A 13,252-nucleotide genomic window follows, 5' to 3' on the forward strand; every position below is an offset into this window, starting at 1 on the left:
CTGTGGGCTGCCGTTTGGTCTTGTCCACTGTGTCCTTTGCCTTATAGAAGCTTCTAAGTTTGAAGAGGTCCCATTTATTAATTGTTTCTCTCAGTGTCTGTGCCCCTATAACAGGTACTCTTAATCTCTAAGCTAGTTCTCTAACCCCAGAAATATTTTTAAAGAGTAATAATTTGCCCATAATGTATTTAACAAATGCACATTTTCACAGCACAGCACAGCACAGCACATATGACTTCAAGAAAAATTAACCTTTTAGGGTTATAAAATTTACATTATCGAAGGAGATCTACTAAAATAGATTAATTAATGTTATGAAAACCAAGATTCTATGAATGTCATTGATGAAGCAAAATGTTACTACATCTAATGCCTCTAATAGTAGGTCTTAATTAGATAGCTCTAACTTATTCTAGCTTTTCTTCCTGTCTCAATCAGAGGCTTCAGACTTTCCTATTTCAACCCCCAGACCTGTCACACAGCTCATAGCGACATGGTATCTATGTTTGCCAATACCGAAAAACATGTATAAAATAATGAATAAATATATTGTATCTTCATTTTACTGTTTGTGAGGAACAGAAATGCTTTCTACTCACTGAAGTCCATGTTCTCAATGAATTATTTGGATATTAGTACTGATTGTACAGTGATTCAGGCTTCTATTTATTTAGATCTTTTAAAATTTTAATTAATGCTTAGAAGTCATATTGTCTTAATTTTTGCATGTTTCAGGAAGCCACAGAATTCATAATGCTGTAATTAGCACAGATCTTGAGTAGTTAATTCATTTCTTCAGCAAGGAAAAATGCCCATAAGATAACATCTGTATAGGTATGGTGACATGGTAATGCATTATGACAAAACATATATGAACCTTTAATAATTCCTATTTCCTGGAGAAGTTTTACTTCACTAAGATTATCTCTCCTGACCTCTCCTGACCTTTTTTTTTTTTTTTTTTTTTTTTTGGTATTCTTTGTTCATTTCTTAATAACCAAAAGGTATAATGAACCTAATCATTAAAAAAGGATTGATTAATTAAATGTATATTTGATCTCAGCCAAAACACATATAAGTGATTTAATTATTCAATTTTCCAATATGTCTTATAAAACATAAATTTCTAATATAAAGAGGATTAATCAAGCCAGAATTATACTCTAATACAAGGAGAAAGAAAACAGACTGGTTAGCTTATTTCATATGTAAGGGATTAAACGAAAATGCATTTATAGAAATAAATAAATGGGAAAAAGTACATTGCTCAGTATTGTACCACCATTCTACAGTTTACACACACACACACACACACACACACACACACACACACACACACACGAAATGGCCAGATACAGAATACATGGTCCTACCAATGTTTTTCCTTTTATAAGAATAATGCATGAATGATTTTCTTTAAAATTCACTGGCAGTGTCTATTGAGCTCCTAGATGCACTTTTTAGTTTTTTGCATGTATAAGACTGAACTGATAATTCAACGCAGAAGCCAGCTGACAGTACAAAATACCAAGATAATAAGTTTGCATTATATAACTAAAAAAGAAATCAAGTATTGGTAGCAAAGAGTGTGCACTATTTCATTCTTGGAGTTATGGATAATTACTGTTTTATAACTATATTTAAAAATCATCGTTGTGGCAGTATCCATACTCCTCCAACATCTTGCTTTACTTAAAGATATAATTAATGTGGGTTATAGCAATCTTAATCTATTAAGCTGTCAACCAGAACCAGGTTAGCATCATACTTTATTCTCTGAGAATGGCCTCCTCACTAGAGATTCTGTTATCAGTCAGGCTCACAGTGGCACAGAGTCACTGTGCATCCCCATCAGGAGAGTTAAGAGATGCCTTTTTCCTTATGAATTTCACTTCAGTTTTAATAAAGAGAGTCTGAGCTTTGTAACAGCAAATAATTTCAGGATGAAACACACAGACGGGGGCCTTTCATTAAAACATAATTTTAACGTAGATCTTAAACGTAGGCATTAACGGAATGAAAAGTAATTGGGGAAAGAAGGAAACACACCTAAGTGGGAGTCTGAGATTCTCCAGAAGCAGTTGCAATTAGGTTTCACTAAAGTTTAATAAAGCTGAAGATATATGATCTTGAAAGTTCTTGAGTTGTGAGAACAGCCACACTCCCATTTTGTGTTGGGCAACTATCTCTGAGCATGAAATCTTCCAAAAATCCTCAAACACACATCATAAAAAAATCCCAACAAACAAGAAAAACACCAATAGTACAAAGAAAAAAAAAAGCCAAAGTAGTAAGTATCCAAGAAAACAGGGTGCAGTGTTACCTTGGAATGTGATTAATGTGCCAGTGTCAGTCCACTAGAGAGAACCGATTTTCACTTTCCAATTGAGACTCAATTGAAAATAACTTCCTGGTTGGTAGTTATTTCATATCCCCTTTCCTTTCTTAGAGTTGGGGCCCCATCTGGCTGGAACCTATGCAGGGAGTTTTCATGTTGACACAGTCTCTGTAAGTTCATGGGTGCAATAGTCTTATTGTTTGCGAAAGGTATGTTTCCCAAGAAATCATGAATAGCCTACAGACCCGTGTAGTTCCATGTATCTTAAAGGGAGAAGTTTGGTAAAGAGATATACCACTTAGTATGCAGTGTTCCAAAGTTGTCCCCTTCTGTTCGTTGTCCAGTTGTGTGTCTCTTCATTATTTCCCCTCTACTGCAAGAAGTTTCCCTGTTGAGGATTAAGCAGTGCACTGATGAATGGTGTGACATTATGTCATTAGTAGTAATTTTATTCTTGAGTTTTCCTAGCAGAAAAAAAATAGAGTTCTGTTTCCTTTAGGTTCATAATATACCTAACCTCAGGTTTTGGCCACATTCCCAGTGTCAAACACAGGTTCAATCTCATGGGGTGGCTCTTAAGAACAATTTAAAAAAGAAAAAAAGTGGTAGGTATCACTACTAACATAATTGTCTCTACTATATCTCTTTATCTGGAAGACAAGTTGCCCTATGGGTCACTAGGATGATATTGTTACCTTTCTCCTTAGGCAACATGCAGAGATAAGTGCTGTCTTAAAAATGGCAAAGAACCCCTTAAGGAATTGTTCAAAATCCTTAGCTATCAAAGAAATAAAAATTAGGTCTGCTTTGAAAGTTCACTATACTACAATCAGAATGGACTAGATCAACAAAATTCAAGGAAAGGAGATATCTTCTTTGCTGGCTTGGAGTTGAGGTGTTATGGAGGTCAATGTGGAGGATCCTCAGAGAGGTGGAAAAGGGTGTTAGTTTTTAAGCTTCAGATATACATTTTTTCATTTAGAGCATCTCTAGAGATAAGGAGGACAGTATAAAAAAGGGAGAACTAGCAAGGATAATTGAAAAGCCACATGGAAACATATTGTAGAGGCTTCCAAAAATATATATACATATAACAAGTTTATAAATGGGATCAATATAAGATGGTGGAGCTAATACTTCACATAGACAGCACATTCTATAAATAAAGCCCTTAGTACCAGAGAATGTGTTGCATTTTCCTTTTACTTCTTGCTCAAAGGGTTTCCATAATCACCCAGGAAAAGTTACAGGCTAATGTTGTTGGTTACCATACACAGCCTGATGAGGACACTATATTCTTATAACATGAGACATGATATAAGACATCGAGCTGGTTCTCAATGCGAACCTTCACCCCTCTTGCCTAGAAATCATAGTTGGAAGTTGCTAAGTATTCTACTAGAGGAAGCAAAGAATCATCAGTTAAGTGCATATAAGCTTCCATATCAACCTGCTTGCAAAGTATGCCTGCTACTTCTCAACATTCCTCCAAGTTGAACATTACAACAAGATGAAGGTTTTTCTTCTGATTAAAAAAATTGTGAAGTAGGCCTACTAGATCATGAAGTGCTTAGACATAAGAAAGAAAACAGAATGCTAAACTCTCAAGGCTATATACATCACTTGAACATGAAATAAATGCAGTCTATTTGCTGTTGTTGACAAGATGTATTTTGGAAAACATATATTCTTCATGTAAACAATGTTGTTTTGACAATGATGTCAAAGTTTTCTAATTCATTAGCAAACCAAACCCGCAAATTATACCTTCTTCTTCATGTTAGCAATCCTATGTCCTTATAAAATTTCCTGTCTTGCTATCCTGCCTTAACACAATTCATCTGAGGCTTGAGTTTACAGAATTATTTTAATGATTGCCTTTCTGGAAAACTATGATTCTACATCAAGAATTGGATTTTTTTGTGAGCAGTCTTAGTATTTTGGATTTCAAATTGAGATATTGAATGTACTTATAATTTTTATGCAGAGTGATAGAGGATTAAGTTCATTCCTTTGCATGAGAACAACTAGCTTTCAAAGCACCATTTTTTGGGAGATGTTTTCTTTTCTCTGATGTGTGTTATCTGCATCTTTCCCAAATATCAGAGGGTTGTCATAACATATTCTGATGTTTGGGCGTCTATTTTGTGCCACTGCTTTACATTTCCATTTTTGTCAGTATTTCACTGTTTTTATGACTATATCTCTAGGATTTATCTTAAATATTAAAATAATAATCCCTCCAGTATTGTGCTTTTTGCTCACTTTTTCTCAGACTGCCCAGGGTCTTTTCTTGTTCCATATGATTGACCTGTATTAATTCTGCAAGGAATGCTTTGGATTCTTAATTAGGAATGCATTACATCTGTAGATTGCTTTTGGAAGGATGGTCATTTTCAGAATTTTAACTCTACCAATGCACAAACATAGAATTCATCTCATTTTTAATGTCTTCTGTAATCTCTTTTCACAGATATTTAAGTTTTCACTGTGGAGGTCTTTCACCTCTGCCGTAAGATTTATTACAAGTTTTTGTAATAAAGCTGTGTTTGAGCATATTGTAAATTAGATTATAGGCAGTGATCTCTTCGTCAATGTTAGTTGATAGTGTACAGAAAGGTTTCTGCTTTTTTAGCTGACATATATCATGAAACTTTGCTGAAATTGCTGATTGTTTTTTTACAAGTTTTCTGGTACAGTTTTGGGAATCATGTACAAATAATATATCATTTGAAAATAGGGATAGCAGACTTCTTTTCCTATTTAATTCTATTTAATTTTCTTTTCCTGCCTTTTTGCCTGAGTTAGTGCTTTAATAAATAGGCGAAAGGAGTGGGGATATGGAACGGCCAAGTCTTAGTCCTTACTTTAACAGTGTTACATTTTGATGTTCTCCAATGAGGATACTACTGAATCTGTGTTTGTTACTTTTTTTTTTTTTTTTAACTCTATTGAGGAATGTTTCCTAGAGACTTCTATCTCCAGGTGTTCCATCATGTAACTTGATAGGATTTCATGAAAAGTTTTTCTACATCTATTTAAGATGATCATGTGATTTTTGTTTTTCAGATTATTTAAGTTTTATTGCATTTATTAATTTCTCAGCAGTCTCCTTATATTTTAGGCTATTCATAAACATGCTAGCATTAAAGAAAAATCTCATAGGGTTACATCACTAGATAGGGAAATACAGGCAATTAAGAGTTCTGCAAAAGGGGAAATTTGTCTTTCTCATAGATGAGTCCTAATTGATTATTGAATACAGTAAAAAAACCCTAAAAACATTTTTATGTTTGTGTGTGTGTGTGTGTATGTGTGTGTGTATTCAGAAGCAACAACAAATGGACTCAAGTTACACTTAAATATTTATTCACATGTATAACTACAATAATCAAAGCAAAAGAACAAACCATTAACGATACAGCAGGAAGCATGGAGAAAATACAGGGAATTTTTTTTTTTAAACTTTGAGAAACTAATTGCAGTTTTCATTAAGTATGCAGTGACTATGAAGACTCTCACAGTTTCAGGATCTCATATTTACTATATCTTGAATCAAGCTTTGCTGTAAAAGGAGCCTCTTTCCAAAAATCTGACGAATTAAAGCACGTAGTGATAAACTGAGTGTGACTGAAACAAGGTAAAACAAGGCACGCACTGTGGAATGCCTGCAGGTTGGTGTCGTTTTTCTCATAGAGTTCCTTCTGCTCTTTTCCACAGCCCCACAGTTTCAACACTGAGAAGCATCAGCCCTTCATTCTTGGCTAAGAACTGATATGTCTGTGATTTGATAATTCCCTGACTCTTCTTGCTGAAAATGTGAGTCTGATTCTGATTCCATTGCCCTGGCCAATTCCATTTGCTGTCCTAATTGTGGCATTGGAAGCTTGCTTCCAGGAACAACATCTCTGCTCAGAAACATTGCTTCAATATGGGGTTCCTTTGTTTAGACTTGATGAGTCGCCCCATTGTAAAGCAAGTTACTGAAGAGTTTCTCAGCATTTTGTGTGGATTCTATTAATTTAATAAAAATTCATGAAGTGAAATTTGAATATTGAATGATGATGATCTCAAATATGCCACTAATTATAGTTACTGCTGCCTCAGGAATTGCAGGAGCAAGTAAGTGTATGTACTGTTCTTAGCAGAGCATCAATGCTCAAACACAAATCAAGAAGAGCAGTAAGATCACTTTGCCATGCAGTTGCTAAGACAACTCCCCAACATGCAATGCTGCTAATTTTAACACCACTGACTTGAATACTGGTCTCTAGTGTTTTCAGTCTTCCCCCGGGCTATAACTGATGAATATTTTTTCAATGTTTCCTAGAAACACAAAATTACTCAAGGAAATATTTCCAATGTGGATGACTGGGGTCACAAGAAGAACTAAAATTTGTATATATGCAACCATCTGGGTTTCTGTTTGTTTGTTTATGAAGATGCAACCAGACTGTACTAAATATTTTCTTACGTGAGTGGGAACTCATGACTAATATGGGTTGCCACAAATGCCACAAATAGATTTGTTTTTCTCTATAAGCTGAGGACAGAAGAGAATCATCACAGGTATTGATTTTTGTTTGTTTATGATTTGTTGTATTTTTGTTTATTTGTTGCATATTTATGATGCATAACTGTAATTTTTCTCCACTTACTGTGGATGATTTCTACTTTATTTTATTGCAATAAGTAAAATACCTTAACACAGAAGTGATGGCAAATATTCCCACGTAGTCCAGATCAATAAATTCCTTTGACTTTGTTTCATGTTATAAAAAGAAATAGTTTTCTATCATCTAAACAAAACTTCTTGCTAATTCTGAATAGTTAACAATCTACTGAAGACACTTCACTCTGCCAAGACTTGATAAAGGCTAACATAGGCTTTTGAAAGGGCCCTGTAATTCATATATTTTGTGAGCTTCCTGAGACTGGCAATTCTTTTCTATGATATTGATGCAACAGTTCAAACCATGCCACAAATGATAAAGAAATGAGTTGCCTGAGTGAGCTCTAAAAACTTAAAATTATGTGCCTGGATAAACTTTTGAACATTGTTTTTTTTTCTGACCATTTAAGCAAAGTCTAATATTTGAATTTGAAGTTTGGATATTGAAAATTCATCTATATAGGTTGAATTAGTTGACCTATCAAATAAAATGACTAATTATAACTCCTTTAAAATAGTGCCTGGTAGAACACAGAGCAGGTGTAAGGATGTGTCTTTACCAGCTCCCAGCACTACAATCAAATAATTACCAATATACATATCAAATGTAAAATACTAATATCTTGATGGGCTAACAGTCAGAATGAGGACAGCAGAGCTTCATTTGCTGAGTGCATAGAGGAAATGTCATAGTCAATGTTTTGGTATTTTATAAAGGGAAGAGTTTTTACTGCCTATCAATGGGGAATGTGTCAAGGTTCAGTCAAACATACCTTCAGGGCACTGTGTGCAGTTACACACCCATAATTCCAACAATCTGTAAGCAGAGGCAAGAGGAAGATCTTAAGTTCAAGTTCAAGGACAAATTGGTTTGCAGAATGAGTACTGTCTCACCAGGGGTTATAAACTGAGGTCTGTCTCCAAAAATAGTGAATCAGTTGTCATTAGGCAACATGTTATTTAAGTGGTCAAGATGAGAGATTGGAAGTTGTTGGAGGTTTTGATTCCTGTTATACTGCTCTTTGCTGCAAGTGTTGATCACAAGCATCTCTTTAAATTTTATTCTGTGAATCCTGCATTAATTCTTTGAAATACATTTGTTAGAGACTTTTGGCTCTTCTGTTGTAAAAAGCGTCATTTCCTGTCAAGCTCTAGTGTTTTATAGCTGTATAAAGAAAAAGAAAGCAATAAAATAAAGAACACATAAATACAGAGAGAGGGAGGAGGGGTTTTCTAGAATGCGGAACCTTTCCTATAGCCATATTTAAACAAGATTTCTGATTAATTGACTTTATTAGTGGCAGCTACATGTTAAAATAGAACCATAGATTGAAGTTTTTGCTAAATGTACTGAATTATTTTATCTGAAGCAGGACATTTTTGTTTCATTTGGTCTAAAAAAAATAGAACTTAAATAATTTTTATTTGTTACAGGACAGGTGCTGATGACAAAGAAATTATCCTACCCACATCTAGCATGTCGAACCAAGAACTTTACTTTATAACCCAAATGATCCATCTAAAGTGAGTGGTGATGATAAATGCTACATCCCTGGAAGTCCCTGCACACTTTTGAGGAATGTCCCTTGCCCATTCTCATTAACCAGCCTAGGTGGTCTCCATCACTTAATCTTCTTGAGAACACAGAAAGTTTCCTACTTAAGGTGTGTAAACTAATGTTCCTATTACTAAAAATATATAAGTGTAGCAAAGGAAAAATGTAATTCAGTAAGGTATCTATCATGTTAGAATATGAAGCTCTGAAGATGTGGTAATAACTAGGCATGATTTGGCATGTGCTTCTTGTAAACTCAAACTGTAGGAAGTACATCTCTAGAGCTGGTTGGCCAATCTGTTTAGCCTACTTGACAATTCCCAGGATTCAGTAAGAGACTCCAAAGATTGACAGGGAAGATAGGACAGGTAATATAGGGCTCTGTCTTACACGTTCCTATTTCCCCAAACACTGTCTGTGCACCTGCCCACCTGTCTGTCTGTCCACCCCCCACACACACACATACCTACACACACAAAATTATAAGCCATTTATAATCAACAATATACACATTGCACTTACTATTCCTTATAGTAATTTAGAAACAGTCATTAAGAAAGTACTTAATTTAAAGCATTTGTGCGTTATCTAACTATCACCAACTTACTATACAGACTTATAGAACCATTTTAAATCTTTTATGAGAGTTCTTTTGTTGGATACACATTACAAGCTAAATATATCATTTGGTTAAGGTATTTGTTAAGAAAAAAAAACACTATTAAGGCAATTATAAATACCAAGAATATAATAAGCAATCAAGCTATATATTGAAATATTTTATTGTTACAATATGTCATTCTTAATTTAATTTCATTTTAAATTATGTTGCTTTCTGGTACATTATAATTTAATGTCACAGTACATTCTATGGGTTGATGCTGTAGGGAAATGGCAAATGACAGAAATACCAATAAAATGAGGAAATTTTCAGAATGCATTAGATTTTACAGCACACCTGTACACAAAGTTTCTAAAAATATGTGGGAACCCAGGGAAATTTAAAATTAAATGAAATACATATTCAGTAGTTTTCAGAAAAGATTGCATTATGTGTAGAATATGCAAAGTACATAATAAAAATAAAGTTGTCTTTTGGATACAAGAGAAATTCTGAAAATACATGAAAATGTATGCTTTTCTGACACATGAATATGCACTTATATTTCAAAATTTAAGAATAATTACCCCAAATCTATCACTATTTAATTGTTTCTATAAGACAGCTATAAGTAGTAAAATTATAATAATATATATAATTATTTGCAAAGTCTAGAATATATAGATTTTCCAATTTTAACTTTATCAGAAGTTTCCTGAAAAATTTAAATAACTAATTCCAACATAATATAATTTAATGTGAAATGTCAGATTCATATTTACAGAGATTGTTATAAGAAACAAATTTCTAAGTGTTGAGAGAAATACAAAATAGTACTAAATTATGATAGAATTATTATTAATGTGGCTATGACATATTATGATGTAAAGGCCTTAAATGAATATTCAAGTGGATTTTCCTCAATTTGTGAGCAACCAATTAATGAATAAAAATCAAAGAACATGTAATTAACTCATTAATTTTGTTCAATATAGGATATGAATAATTTATTACATGTACCAAAATACCTACAAAACACACACTCTCTCTCTCTCTCTCTCACACACACACACACACACACACATATATATATATATATATATCAGATATAAATATTACAATTTAGTCAGCTTGAGAATTCTTAATATACAATATAAGTAAAATTTACAATTAAACTTATAATTGATATTTTAATCTGCATTATATAGAATGATTGAATGAGTTGATAGTATTAATTTAGTGAGTCAAGCAAATTAGTTCTTACCAAAGTAAAGAGAATCCTACAAGAATTATTAATTTATTAATTTTCTCAAGTTAGATATTTATGTAAACTTTCAGATGTAAATGACTTCATAAATTTTAAAGGAAATTATTTTATTTAACATCATATAACTTTATTTTTATACAACAATGAACACACTTTCTCTTTAGATAGTATGAGTTTTCAGTATTTCAAGATTATTTAGCTCTATTAGTAATTTCATGAGATAGAAATGATTATTGCTTTCATTTTTCAGGTAGAAACTGATACCATTAATTTCATCAGCATAGATCAACAAAAACAAACCACAGAGAGATACCTGCAATTCTCATATCCTGAGTCCCTGAAACCTGAACCATGTGTGGGCAGTTTGGGAGTGATGTCTCTCTCTGCTCTGTCTGTAAATCCTTTTACATTAAGTCGTTTCATCTATCTTACCTGAGAAGAATATTCTTCCATAAGTTACTATGTAAAGGCTCTCTGATGACAATTAGGATAGTCAACAGTCTAATAATAGGAGAAGGCCAGTTCATCACCATTTCTGAGTTAAGGAGAAATCTTGTGCCAGTGAAAGCCCCAGGACTTTCAGCTAGGGTCATTCTTGTGGATTCCTCAGGCTTTCCCTGGCACCAGGTTTCTCCCTAACTCAGAAATGGCCCCCTCATCAAGATGATTCTTTCCTTACTCCACCCCTCATTCCTGCCTCCAAACTGCCTTCCTTGCCCAGCCCACCCAACCCACTTGCTCAAGTTCCCAACCCCTATACACCCCAACTCTGTACCCAGTTTATCCAGGAGATCTCTTCTATTTTCTCTTCCCACGGAAATACATGCATTCCTCTTTGAGGCCTCTTTGTTATTTACTCTCTCTGGGGCGGTGGATTTTAGATTGGTTCTCTGTATATTATTCCTAATATCTACCTATATGTGAGTGCAAACCATGTTCGTCTTTCTGGGTCTGAGTTACCTCACTCAGAATGATATTTTCTAGTTATTTCCATTTACCTACAAATTTCATGAGGTTGTTTTGTTGTTGTTGTTGTTGTTGTTTGTTGTTTTTTTAACAGCTGAGTCATATTCCATTGTGTAATTATATATCATTATCCTTATTTGTTTTTGGTTGAGGAGCATCTAGGCCCTTTCCAGTTTCTGGCTATTAGGAATAATGCTGCTATGAATGTAATTGACCAAGTGTCCTTGTTATATGAATGTACTTCCTTTGGGAAATGCTCAAGACTGGTATAGCAGGCTCATGAATTAGATATTTTTTTCCACATGGAATTTAATATTGTTCTCTGGAGGTCTGTGAAGAATTGTGCTGATTTTTCTGAAGGAGACTGTGTTGGATCTGTAGTTTGATCTTGGTAAGATTGTCATTTTTATTATCTTAATCCTACATATCCATTAACAGGGGAGGTCTTTCCATTTTCAAGTATCTTCTTCAATTTCTTACTTCATCCACAGCCAAACACTGGGCAGAGGTCTGGGAGTCTTCCTGAATTAAAGGAGGAAGGATTGTACCAGCTGGTTGAAGGGGACATCAAGATCGTGATGATGAAGTCACAGAGACAGCTGACCTGAGCTAGTGGGAGAATATGGACTCTAGACCAAAATTTAGGGAGCCTGCATGAGAACAACCTAGGCCCTATGCATATGTGGGACAGTTGTGTGGGTTGGTCTGTTTATAAGTGAGATCAAGACCTGTCCCTGGTGCTTAGCTGGCTTTTGGGGCCCTGGTTCCTATGCTGGATTACCTAGCTCAACCTCTGTGCTGTGGAGGAGCCAGGTCCTAGCTCAACCTCATGTGCCATGCTTTGTTCAAGCCCAGGGGAGGGCTGCCCCTTTCTGAATGTAGATGGAGGGAGAATGGATGGAAAGGGAGGTAGATGGGCGTCAGGAGTGAAAAAGGGAGCAGAGGAGGGAGGAAAAACTGTGGTCGGCATGCGATGTAAGTAAAAACTGTTAATAAAATAAAATTCAGAAAAAGAAAAACAAACTGGAAGAAAAGAAGGAAAAAAGATAAAAAACAAAATACACAAGGACATTCTTAGGACAAACGTGCATAAATAGCTGTCGTTTCATAAATGCACAAATGTGTCTTTTTGTACTTAACTTTGAAATCAGAGAAATATACTAGCATTTTGCTGTCACTCTAGAAAACAGAATTGGAAAACATTAGAATTATTTACCTATGCTTCTGGCAGGAATACAGGACAACTTTTTGCCAAGGAAAATACTGAAGTTTTTCGAAAATTCACCAGTAGGATTTGAGCAAAGAAGTGACTCACTGTCCAATTGACTTATATTATAGTCTTTTCCTGAGTTTATATGTGTGTCTCAGTTACTGTTCTGTTGGTGTGAAGAGCTGCTATGACAAAGACAACTCCTATAAATAGACAGTATTTAATTGGAGCAGGCAGGCATGGTTCTGGAGCAGTAGATGACAGCTTAATGAATGACTAGGCCTCATGTGGGCTTTTAAAACCTCAAAACCAAATCCCAGCCTCACATCCAAAAATGACACGCCTACTAATGGTTCCCAAGCAGTTGATCAACTGGGTACTACATGTGCAGAAGAGCAGAACACGAATTCTGTAAAACTAAACTTGTTTTCTCTGTTTCATCTTTATAATTCTCTCAATTTTCCCCTACCCTACTTCTATCTCTTCCTCCCTCTCTCCCTTCCTTCCTTCCTTTCATTCTTTCCCTTATTCTTTTCTCTTCTATATTTCCTTCTTTCCTCTTCCTTTTCTTTTCTTTTCTAATTTTTTAATTCTGCCCTCGATTTACTAAAACGATCTGCCTTTCTTGTACGTAGTTCAGAGA

Source organism: Phodopus roborovskii, unplaced genomic scaffold (genome assembly GCF_943737965.1).
Source record: "Phodopus roborovskii unplaced genomic scaffold, PHOROB, whole genome shotgun sequence".
In the NCBI taxonomy this organism is placed as follows: domain Eukaryota; kingdom Metazoa; phylum Chordata; class Mammalia; order Rodentia; family Cricetidae; genus Phodopus; species Phodopus roborovskii.